The 10,617-nt window shown below is 46.8% G+C and overlaps 1 long non-coding RNA gene across 1 annotated transcript in view; it reads right to left on the bottom strand.

The window, feature by feature from the left end:
- Nucleotides 1–204: 204 nt before the first annotated feature.
- LOC138736108 (uncharacterized) overlaps nt 205–10,617 on the bottom strand; it is a 59,349-nt gene continuing 48,936 nt past the window's right edge. Inside the window, exons 2-3 of the long non-coding RNA XR_011340091.1 lie at nt 1,389–1,487; nt 205–306 (exon numbers count right to left, since the gene is read on the bottom strand). This is a non-coding gene — a long non-coding RNA (uncharacterized lncRNA). The remainder of the gene's footprint in view (nt 307–1,388; nt 1,488–10,617) is intronic.

Raw genomic sequence — 10,617 nt, 5'->3', positions numbered from 1 at the left:
TCGGGCAGGTCTGTACCACAGTTCCTCAATCCCTTTGACAACACTCCTCAATGGTCTGCCATTTAACATTCAAACTCTTACGTTTTAAGAATCAATTGCAGAGATCCATGGATGTGGGAAGTCAGGAGGGTTAGGGACTGGGTGCAGGTCGATGAGACTGGCAAAATGATATTTCACCATGGACGAGAAGGGCCGAAGGGTCTCTTTTCTTTGCTGTGGTGTTTCTTGGTAGAGTTCACACCATTCTCAGGAAGGAGGATGAGCAGACAGATGTCATGGTCCACGGGTAGGAAAGGTGATGAGATCCTGCCAGGTGAGATGAGGGAGTTAAGTGCGAAGGTGAAGGGCACAACCAAGGGGTCTCTCTCTGTCTGTCTGTGTGTGTGTGTGTCACTACGACTGTGTGTGACTCTCTATGTCTGTGTGTCTCTCTGTGTCTATCTGTCTGTGTCTCCCTGTCTGTGTCTCCCTGTCTGTGTCTCCCTGTCTGTGTCTCCCTGTCTGTGTCTCCCTGTCTGTGTCTCCCTGTCTGTGTGTCTCTCTCTCTGCCTGTGTCTCTGTGTCTCTCTCTCTTTGTGTCACTCTCTGTGTGTCTCTCTGTCTGTGTGTGTCTGTCTGTGTGTCTCTATCTGTGTGTGTGTCTCGGTGTGTGTGTCTGTGTGTGTGTGTGTGTGTGTCGCTGTGTGTGTCTCTGTGTGTGTCTCTCTCTGTCTCTCTCGCTGTCAGTGTGTCTCTCTCTGTCTCTGTCTGTGTGTGTTTCTGTATGTGTGTGTGTGTCTGTGTATCTGTCTCTCTGTGTCTGTGTCTGTGTTTGTCTGTCTGGGTATGTGTGTGTCTCTCTCTCGGTGTCTCTCTCTGTCTGTTTGTGTGTGTCGCTGTCTGTGTGTGTCTCTCTCTCTGTCTCTCCCTCTGTGTCTCAATGAGTGTCTCTGTGTCTGTATGTGTGTGTGTCTCTCTCTCTGTCTGTGTATCTGTGTGTGTCTCTGTATCTGCGTGTCTCTGTGTCTGTCTCTGTCTCTATGTGTGTCTCTCTGTGTCTGTCTGTCTGTGTGTCTGTCTGTGTGTGTGTCTGTCTCTCTGTCATGTGTGTATCTCTCTCTGTCTCTATGTGTGTCTCTCTGTCTCTGTCTGTGTGTGTCTCGCTCTCCGTCTGTGTGTGTCTATCTGTCTGTGTGTGTCTGTGTGTGCCTCTATCTGTGTCTCTCTCTCGCTGTCAGTGTCTCCCTCTCTGTCTGTGTGTGTTTCTGTGTGTGTCTCTCTGTGTGTCTCTGTGTGCGTGTGTGTCTGTGTGTGTGTGTATCTGTCTCTCTGTGTCTGTGTGTGTGTCTGTCTGGGTGTGTGTGTGTCTCTCTCTCGCTGTCTCTAATATTTGCTTATTCATTACCCACCATTATCCATCCCTACTGGTGGTGCGGGCTTTGTTCCCCAAGGCGTCCGTATTGGCTGTCCATAGACCATCTCTTCCCCAATGCATTCCTCGGTGTCACCTACATTAAAATCAAGATGGCATCAGCACCTTTTTGGGCACTTTTACCCGTGTTTCCTCAGTTGTTCTGGCCAGTTTTGTGTTTCGTTCACACATTCCTGCTGCCTGGGGTTAACGGCACTCGTGGAAGATCACCAGTTCCTGAAACAATTCATCATTTATCTTATTTGTAACATTTTTACATTTAATTTAACATATGCATTAAAAAACTTAAATTTCTTCTTTGAAAATAAGATAAAATTAATACATAGTGATTTAAAAAGTAACCCCTCCCACAGCTGCCCAATAGAAAAAAATAAAGAGAGAAAACATCTAGATAGTATTTATAAAAATTGACCAAAACTCTCAAATAAAATCTTGCTTTTCTTGGTTTTAGGAGTCAGAAAGTTCGTGTTGGGTGATTAAAACTTAATTCCTACAATTAGTAAATACACATCCCAAATCTTCAAAAGATCAGGAGCACTCAACATGGATTTGTGGGAGGAAGGTCATGTTTGACCAATCTGATTGAATTTTTTGAAGAGGTGACTAGGAATGTGGATGAGGGTAGCGCAGTGGATGTTGTCCATATAGACTTCAGTAAGGCCTTCGATAAGGTACCACATGGAAGGTTAGTTAGGAAAGTGCAGTCTTTGGGTATAAATTTTGAGATAGTCAAATGGATCGAACATTGGCTGAAAGGGAGAGGCCAGAGAGTGGTAGTGGATAATTGTCTGTCAGGTTGGAGGCCGGTGACCAGTGGTGTGCCTCAAGGATCTGTATTGGGCCCATTGTTGTTCGTTATATACATTAATGATCTAGATGATGGGGTGGTGAATTGGATTAGTAAATATGCAGACAATACTAAGATAGGTGGAATTGTGGATAATAAAGAAGGTTTTCAAGGATTGCAGAGGGATTTGGACTGCTTAGAAAAGTGGGTTGAAAAATGGCAGATGGAATTTAATGCTGATAAGTGTGTGGCAGATGACATTTAATGCTGATAAGTGTGAGGTGCTTCATTTTGGTAAGAAGAATCAGAATAGGACATACGTGGTAAATGGGAGAGCATTGAGGAATACAGAAGAGCAGAAAGATTTAGGAGTAACGGTACATCGTTCCCTGAAGGTAGAAACTCACGTGAATAGGGTGGTGAAGAAGGCTTTTAGTATGCTGGCCTTTATCAATCATTGCATGGAATATAGGAGTTGGGAGGTGATGTTGAGATTGTATCAGACGTTGGTGCGGCCTAATTTGGAGTTCTGTGTGCAGTTCTGGTCGCCTAATTATAGGAAGGATATAAACAGAGTGGAGAGAGTGCAGAGAAGGTTTACCAGAATGTTGCCTGGGTTAAAGCATCTAGAGTATAGGGAGAGATTGGACAGATTAGGTCTTTATTCTTTGGAGCGTAGAAGGTTGAGAGGGGATTTGATAGAAGTATTTAAGATTATGAAAGGGATAGACAGAGTGGATGTGGATAGACTATTTCCGTTAAGAGGAGGAAAGATTTAAACAAGAGGACATGAGTTAAGAATTAAGGGGCAGAGGTTTAGAGGTAACATGAGGGGGAACTTCTTTACTCAGAGAGTGGTAGCCGTGTGGAATGAGCTTCCAGGAGAAATAGTGGCGGCGGAGTCAATTGTATTATTTAAGAAAAGGTTGGACAGGTATATGGATGAGAAGAAGATGGAGGGTTATGGGCATTGTGCAGGGAGGTGGGACTAGAGAGGGGTGTTTGGTTCAGTGCAGACTAGAAGGGTCTAATGGCCTGTTTCGGTGCTGTAATTGTTATGTTATGTTATGTTATGAAATTCAAATCTGTTCCGTGAATTCGATGTAATTATTTCAAGTGGGATACAACGGCCTATTTCAGTGTGGCCATCGACCCATTCCCAAATACACATCGGACTTCCAAGTTACTGCCACATATTTTACCCCTATAACAATTACAGCACAGAAACAGGTCATTTGGCCCTTCTTGTCCGCACTGAACTAAATACTCTCCTCTCGTACCACCCATCTGCATTCCCCTCCCCTCCAATTTTCCCTGAAATGACAAAATGGACCCAGCCGCCACTATTTCTCCCGGAAGCTCACTCCACTCAGCCACCATTCTGAGTAAAGAAGTTCCCCCTCATGTTAATTACAAACTTTTGCCTCTTATCTCAATACCTCCTGTTTCAATCTCTGCTTCCTGCAATGAAAAAAGTCTATCCACATCAATTCGTTCTATCCTCCTAGTAATTTTAAAGACCTCGATCAAATCCCCTCTCAACCATCTACAATCCAAAGAATAAAGACTTCATTTGCTCAATCTTTCTTTGTAATCTAGTTGCTGATATCCAGGTAACATTGACGTAAATCTTCTCTGCACCCTCTCTACTTTGTTGATAGCTTTCCTCTCATTTGGTGACCAGAACTGCACACAGTACTCTCAACAGGGCCTCACCAATACCTTGTCTAGTCTCAACCTCACTGCCCGACTCCTGTATTCTATGCGATGGTTGATCAAGGCCAGCTATTTGAACAGATTCTTTTCGAGGTACTCTCTGATTACCCTCCAATAATTAACCTATCACGGTCAGGCTCACCTGCTTAGCTTTTGAAGCCGTTTTTAAACAAAGGAACATTAGATTACATCCATTCCTCTGGCACCTCACCCGTGGATAAACAGGTTTTAAATATTCCTGTCAGAGCCCTTGCAATGTCTACTCTTCTTTCCCTCAAGGCCAAGGGAATATCATGTCAGACCTCCATCCACCAACAGACAAAAATCAGCCATCACAAGGTGAAGGCAGGACAGTAGTCCCACCTCTCCAGCACGAGTCACCCCAAGATCAAGTCAGCACTGACTGCAAGAAGTTTCTACATCCTCTTGGTGTCTGTGTGGATTTCCTCCCACACTCCACAGCTCAAGGGGGCCGTAAGTTCATTGGCGATTTGGGAAGCTCAAGACCATCGGGTGGAAGTGCACATTCTGGTCCTGGGGGCATCAATTCAATTCAACAGCACAGATGAACCTTTGGGCACGACCTGATCTTTTTCTGGTTTCAAACTCATTATTTTTGAAAATTGTATGTGCACCTCTAATGCAACACGACTGCTGCAAAACAGGCTTCATGAGGCATATCCATGACAAGAACTCGGGAGAATCTGATTTGGTTACTAGACTTTTGAACAGAACAGTGTCTGGACATTTTATCCTTAAACTGAAACTTTATAGACATACAGAACAAAAAGAGGGCAAAACAAGCTTGTGTCTCACCAATACCACAATTCACGGACACTTTTTAAGTTCTCAAGGGTGGCAGAAAACACAAAGAACAGACAAACTCCTTCCACACTGTCACTTTGAGAGCTTTGGATTCACCATGCTATAAATATTGCCAAGCCATCACTCTCTCTCCAAATCAATGACCAAAAGTACTGGCTGAGTGATGGATTTGAGACATTTTACCCGCTATGTAGCAATCAGGCACAAGGAAAATTGCTGCTTCCATTGTAAAGTATTTAGGGATCTCAGACCACAAAGAACCTTCACCCCGAAAAACAAGCAATTCTCCACAATAAAACTAGGTTTCCTTCCTGTCTGCAAGCATCTGCTCTCTTGAGTCTGAATGGCACAACTGGGGAAACCGTTTCAAACCCATGACCTGAAACAGCATATTCTCTTCCCCTAATTGGCACTGTCTTGCAATTGGCCACCACTGCCCGAGCAAGAATGAACTGGGAGATCTCACACTTGCTCCTTCACAGGTGAGACCTCCCTGTTCATTGGAGCTCCATATTATCCATCTTGCTCTATTTTGTTAACCTTAATCAAGTCTCCTCTCATTCTCCACACTCCCATGAAAAATAAAAATCATGTATCCTGTAGTTCGCGAGTCCGGACACCACGTGGTGGTATTATACCTAGATCTCTCTCTCTCTCTCTCTCTCTCTCTCTCCCTAGCTTCATGCATGCAGTACTCGGTGTGAACAGGCGGTGGCAGCACTTTACAGCCCTTGCAATCTGCAGCTTGGACAGGAGATGGTTGGTTTGCACCTCATGGGCTCTTGCACCAAGATTGAAGATTTGGAGATTTCCCATTGATTGGCAGAGAACATACACGACATCACATCCAACCCTGTGATTCCCTTTTTCCTGAGGACACGGCCGAATTACCACGAATGTGTCGTGCAAAAATAAACGGTTCAGTGGAAACCTGGAAAGATAAAAGAATTGAAAACAAAGAAAATCAATAAAGTGCTGCAAGAGTCCTGAAATGAGTTCCTGATTGAGTTTGTTGTTGAGGAGTCTGAAAGAGGAGGGGGAGCAGCTGTTGCTGAACCTGCGGGTGTGAGTCTTGAGGCTCCTTGTGCTCCAATTGTTGCTTTGCTCTGGGCTTCTGTCCTTTTGCCTGGATTCTCATCCTCTGCTATTTCAGTCTGAACCTTGCCATCAGCCCCAGGAATAAAAACGTGGAGATATGGATCGGAATTCTTTCTGGCTGGTTACACGTTGTAACACGCAGCCTGGAGCACCTCAAACACTGCTCTCATCCTCGTGTGTTCACGGCTAGAGACGAGAACAAATCTGGTTCTTAGCCACTGATAAATCCATCTCCAGCATGTTCGCACTTTATTCCTGTGTGTTTGCTTTGAACCTTGCTTAGTGCTAGGGCTTTGAATTAAGATTTTTTCATTTTTTTTCCTTTTGAATTGAACATTATGATATATGTTAATGCACTTTTCAAATTGTTTTACAATGTAAACAATATTTTAAAGGAAAATCTGTAGATTTCACCATCTGAGGTGGAGGAACTAAACTGTGGTTTCGGTGGGTCCACGCCCAGGGGTATTCGGATTATTTTAAACAGGACCGTCTTCCAATGTCTGCAGCGGAACTTGCAGAAAGAGGATTGGGCTGTCGGTGTCATTGTTAATGACGTCTCATTCCAGCACAGAAACCTTCCAGTCTGTGGTGAACTGATTTTCTCAACCCACTGACCAGCACCCATTTCATATCCCTTCATACCCCTCCCATCCATGCCCATATCCAAATGCTTTCTGCAGTTAAGCCATTTCTGAATCCACACATCCATAGATCCCAAGCCTTATGACTGAGTCTGTGGAGCCTATCAAATGCCTCACCAAAATGAAGACAAACCTCATCCTCTGCCAGAACTTCATCCATTCCTTTTAGTAACACTTGATGGTTGAGGTCAGAGGTCCCCAAACGGGTCAGACTGTCGACCGCCCTCATAGCATCCCTGAACCCTCATCGACCCCCATGCCTGGAATCCTGGCACTGGATGGGGTGGGGGGAACATCACTGCCGCATCTACTTGAGGAACAGAGAGTCCTGTGGAAAAGTGGAAGCTTTCTATTATTGGCCCCGACCACCTGTCCCACTTGCAGGTCCCCATCCCCAGCCCCCTCACATCGATCACAAACTTCCCGCTCATTCCCATCCAAGGGTCCCCGAACCCCTCACCCTCACTGGTCCTCCACACCATCGCAGTTCCCAAACCCCCTCACCATTCTGGGTCCTCAACCCCCTGAGCTTCATAGGACTGCCTCAGGCTCTCAGGTCCCCCTCACCCTTCTGGACCCCCTCCCTCCTCCCCACTCAGCCTCACGTGTCTCCGCTCCCCCTCACTCTTCTGGGTTCCCGACAACCCCCTCAGCCTCAAGGATCGCCGACCCCCCCTCTCAGCCTCACAGGTCCCCAACCCCCCCTCACCCTTCTGGTTCCCCCTCACCCTTCTGGTTCCCCCTCACCCTTCTGGTTCCCCCTCACCCTTCTGGTTCCCCCTCACCCTTCTGATTCCCCCTCACCCTTCTGGTTCCCCCTCACCCTTCTGGTTCCCCCTCACCCTTCTGGTTCCCCCTCACCCTTCTGGTTCCCCCTCACCCTTCTGGTTCCCCCTCACCCTTCTGGTTCCCCCTCACCCTTCTGGTTCCCCCTCACCCTTCTGGTTCCCCCTCACCCTTCTGGTTCCCCCTCCCTCCTCATCCTCACCGGTCCATGAGGCCCCCTCACCTTTCTGGGTCCCTGTCCCCCCTCAGCCTCGCGGGCCCTGACCCCCCTCAGCCTCGCGGGTCCCCCCCCTCAGCCTCATGGTTCCCCCCCCTCAGCGTCGCGGGACCCGACCCCCCTCAGCCTCGCGGGTCCCCCCCCTCAGCCTCATGGGTCCCCCCCCTCAGCGTCGCGGGACCCGACCCCCCTCAGCCTCACGGGCCCCGACCCCCCTCAGCCTCGTGGGTCCCCCTCCCCCCCACAGGCCCCGACCCAAACTCCCTCACGTTTCCCCGGCCCCACCTCACAACCATCTCCCCGCCCGTTCCCCTCCGAGCTCCGGCCGCCCCGGACCCAAAGGGCGACACGTGGAAATTCCGTCCTCCCTGGTCTCGCTCCCAAAAGCCCCGATTCGCGCCCGTGAAGCACCGACACGAACCTCTCCCGCTCGCGACCAACTCCTCCAAAGGCGGGAAAGATCAACAACATGGCGGCCCCCAGGGGTCGCTCTTGCGAGAGCTTGGGCCACCCATCCTCGGGATCGCTTCTCCGCCACCCCTAGCCCCTGGATGGAGCCCCAGGGCTCGAGGTCCAGCCCTTTGGAGCCCCCTCTGTCCTGAGAACCTCGTCCCACTGGGGAAGGGTCCGAGAGTTGCCTCGGGCCTCCAGTCCATCTCCCCTTCAGGCTGCACATTTCCACACCAGGACCTGCCCCACATTCTCCCCAAGATTCCAGTCCATCCCACCTCCACCACATTGGCCCAAAGCTCATTCCACGCCCCCACCCCCCACTGAGGGAAAAAAAAAATCCCCCTTCAATCTCAATCCATGTCCTCCTCTTTGAATCTCTCCCACTCTCCTTGGAAACAGCCTGTCCCCATGAACACGATCCGTACCCCTCTCACAATTTTGAAATCTTCCTCAATCTTCTACGGTCCAGGTGTCAGAAATAAAACTTCTCACACATGAGTCTCTTTAAAACTGATGACACGACAAGCTTTATTTACAAGTCTGCAGAGTTGGACTCAACTGGTTTCTCACCAGTTAAGCCCCGATACATACAGTGCATTGATTTTTATACCTTTATTATTTGCCCTTCCCCTTCTTATTAATACTGTTTTAATTGGTTAGTATTACAAAAACATTCTAAGTATAACTGCATTATTAATTATCACGTTCGTTACGTACGCTGTGAACTCTACATTCACTGAATTCTGTTTCTCACACTTCTTATCAATCCTTTGTCTCCTGCATGTCTCTCACTATGACCATGAAAAGATAGGTTTAAAAAAACATATTCAGCAGCTCCTTCTGTCCTTGACTGCTAGTAAACTCTCTGTCCGTTCTGGCTTCCCTGTTTATGATTAATCATCACATTTTAACTTAAGTCTTTTTAACCTAAATTCTCTATATCACAATCCACCCCTTTCTCTCTTTAAAATGTGTTGAATATATGTATAGATATGAATGGGGATTCTAAGCTAGGGAAGAGAAATGTTTTATGATACATTAATCTCACGCTGAAATAAAAGTCTTACAGGGTCTCCCATCCCCCCTGGTTGCATAGCTTGTTCGACCATGAAAATCACCAGGCTGCGTAGACAGGGAATAATACAGGGCAAAATAAGTAGGAGGAATAAAATACCTCCGATGACCCACAAGAAGGTACGCCACCAGGTTCCTCCAAACCATTTGTCCATCCAATTAAATTGTGGGAAAGGATGCCAGGTTTGAACCGGTACATGGGACAATGTACGAATATTATCAGCGATTTTACGAACGGCTTTTCCATTATCATCAATCTGTAAGCAGCAGTTAGTCAAATTACACCTCCTTCCGTGGCTAGGAGATAGTCTAGGGCTAGACGGTTCTGATATATAGCAGAGCGCATTTGACCTTGCTGGGATGCAAGTAATTGCAGGGCTATAGCTGTTTGATTTGTAACAATTTCAAGCACTGCTTGTAAGCGAATTATGCGATTTAACATATATATAGGAGTACGATAACCCCAAGATCCATCTTGAGCCCATGTAGCGGGACCATAATATTGAATTATGCGCTCTGGAGGCCAATCATCTCTCCATTCTCCCAAATGTACCGTGGTAGAGCGGGGTTCACGATGTAATGTATCAAAGACCTTCACGCCTAATTTATGACCGTGATCGTGGGGTAGAAGGAAAAATTCTGGGCGGATTATTCCTAGGAAACAAGTTCCACTCCACTGTGAGGGAAGACGAGTATAAGCTTTATTACCACATACCCAGAATAATCCATTTGGGGATACTCCATACCCCCTTTCCCAAACTCTTTTAAGAACAGGATTTGATTGGTATGGTCCTGTGATGGTGGAAGTGGTACAATTCCAAAACTGAATACTGCTATTAGACAGGGGTAGGCAATTAGTTTTAAAAACAGTAGATAAGAACCAAGTCTGAGGTTTAGGAAACCAAGTGAAAACACCAGGCGAAATGTGAATCCATACAGCCTTGCAGGGACTTTCTCCTACTGGGTATTTGCCGGCTCGTGAGAGACAATAAAAACCAGAGGGGACATTAGAGAGAGACCAGGTTTCTCTTGATCTCGTTCGGTTAGTTGTCCAAATGCGGGAAATCATGGTCAATGAATTGAGAGGTTCTCCCCACCAAGGCCATTGTTCTGACATCCGTGGACCCCCGCAGACCCAACAATTAGTTACATTAAAAGTTCCTGCAATTTTAGTTGCCAGATCTACAAAAAGGTTATCTCCCTCAATTGCATTACCGAAACTTACATGGTTATGTGGATGGACTCGAACTAAGTCCGGCTGTCTTAAAGGGACAGGCAATTTCGAGTGTGGAGTGTAACTTCTCATTGGAACAGTACGTTGGTGTATGCAAAACCAGAGTCCATCAGGGCATGGTGGGCTTGAGTCACCTTTCCAACCGTTAAGAGGGAAAGGAGTGGTATTAGGAATCTGTATATAATGACCCATATTATTTCCTTCTTTTTCCACACAAGGGGTATATGGATGTTGGGTGGTATTTTCTGCCCAGCATTTCTCAGGAACTGAGGTATGGGAAATGAAATTACCTTCCTTTCTTCCCCAAATGTGGTCCTGAAACAGGACCACTGTATCTCTGCATTTCTTACATTTCACACCTGATAAAGACAT

Source organism: Narcine bancroftii, chromosome 1 (assembly GCF_036971445.1).
Source record: "Narcine bancroftii isolate sNarBan1 chromosome 1, sNarBan1.hap1, whole genome shotgun sequence".
NCBI lineage: Eukaryota > Metazoa > Chordata > Chondrichthyes > Torpediniformes > Narcinidae > Narcine > Narcine bancroftii.
The sequence above is the reverse complement of the archived record's forward strand: the minus strand, read 5'-3'. Positions and strand labels throughout refer to the sequence as shown.